Source organism: Belonocnema kinseyi, chromosome 6 (genome assembly GCF_010883055.1).
Source record: "Belonocnema kinseyi isolate 2016_QV_RU_SX_M_011 chromosome 6, B_treatae_v1, whole genome shotgun sequence".
Taxonomy (NCBI): Eukaryota; Metazoa; Arthropoda; class Insecta; order Hymenoptera; family Cynipidae; genus Belonocnema; species Belonocnema kinseyi.
This window is the reverse complement of record NC_046662.1, coordinates 114,067,624-114,069,678: the sequence shown is the minus strand read 5'-3', so window position 1 is coordinate 114,069,678 and position 2,055 is coordinate 114,067,624.

The window sequence follows — 2,055 nt, the reverse complement described above, 5'->3', positions numbered from 1 at the left end:
TTTTGACACCAAAATCATGTCGATACACCTTACCGACTGCGAGTAAAGCCACCCACGCTTTAACTTGACAGACTGTATATATATATATATATATATATATATGTATACCTCTTTGTTTCAGAAGATTCAACATTATACATAGAAACAAAGAGGTATATATATATGTATATAGAGGTATATATATATATATAAATATATATGTATACCTCTTTGTTTAAGAAGATTCAACATTATACTTAGAAAAATAATTTCAACGCTAAATTAGATCATCCCCGATTTCTATCAAAACTATATAATAGCTTCAGTGAATGATTGAAAAAATTTGCAAATATTTTATTATATAACGTGTAATGGACAAAAAATTGACCTTTGTAAATGAAATCTGAAAAGTGAGCATATATCTGTGTATAAAAAGGCATGCGACCTCAGCTCGAATATTGTTGTATGACATAAGGAGTGATGAGCATTGGGCAGTGTACTCTTGATATTTATTTATTTTTTAAAGTTAGTAAATGTCCATGAAAGGTCTGGAATTAAATGTATGGTATCTATAATCTCTCTCTTGAGTTTCGAGATTGTTTTTAGTATCTTTTTACAGAGGTATACCTCATCCAGAGGTGGACGGACCTAGCATATAGCAAAAAGAAAGAATATCAAACTTTGTCGTGTGATTACGAAAGGAAACTTTTGTTAGCTGTAAGAAGAAGAAGAAGAAGAAGTGATCTGTAGAGACCAAAAGCATAGGATATTGAAATGTGTGCAGCCTCAGACTGTTGATGCGTGATTAATTCTACGAGTTTACAACGTGTGTGGCTGTTTTCTCTAGTCCTCTATAGCTCACTACTTGATACGGAAATAAAGCGACAAGGGTCTCTGAGCATTTGATCTACCTCACTGAACACTATTATTGTGATTTTATATACCTTTCGCGCATGCATCTTATATGTATTAAACAAAATAATGGCAGACATTTTTAGTTAAAAGTTCTGTTGAAGTTTTTAATAAATATTTCTTCAAATTGCCACCCTCTCATGTGCATGTGAAATAAACCATCTACGTCATCATCTTATCTCCCGAGCGGCGGCTTAGCTATCAAAGGGGATGATGATTCACCACCTTGCTCTCTTCTACTCAAACCTGTTTAAATTTGCAAAATACATTTCTCAGAAATTAGCCTCAAAATAATCATATCACACACTCTACATCAAAGACATCGACTATTACTCAGAATTATATTGGCAATAACAAGCAATTATATTCAACGATAAATTAATCAATACACAGAAAATATGACACCACTTACGTCATCATATCTTCTGGCGGTTCATTTATCCGGGGGATGATGACTCATCACCTAGCACTCTAAACCCCCTCACACGGATACACACCTTATAACTCACACGGATATGCACTCTCAAACATAGCGATCCAGACTCCGTATTACTTTTTGCAATTCGTACGGAAAAAGTTTAAACATGACAACATTCTAGATAAGGATTCCTGGTACTATGTTGACGTCATCAAAATGGAATTTTGTTCACCTCAGAAATTGTTTAACATTATATGAAATATGACGCCCCTGTAGGTAAATATCAAAGGAGAACGTTTAATTAATTCAGTTCACATAGATAAGGATTCCATGAATCGACGATGACATCATCAGAATGGAATTTTGTTTGCCGAGAAACGTGTTCGAACCTGTATGAAAAAGCACGATATAATGCCTTATTTTCTGAGTAATACATGTAACATGATACCATTTCGAAAGAAAACAATTCTCAGAATTCTATGTAATTTGATATAATTGTTCTTCCATTCTTTCAAGATTCGTGAAACACGGCAAAACTGTAGATAAGGATTCCTTGAACTATGGTGATGTCATCAGAATGGAATTTTATTTACCCCAGAGATTTTTTAACATTATATGAAATATGACGCGCCTGTCGGCAAATATCAAAGGAGAATGTTTACGTAATTAATTCAGTTCACAAAGATAAGGACTCCAGGAATCGACTATGACGCATCATTGCGATAATCATTTAATACATGAATTAT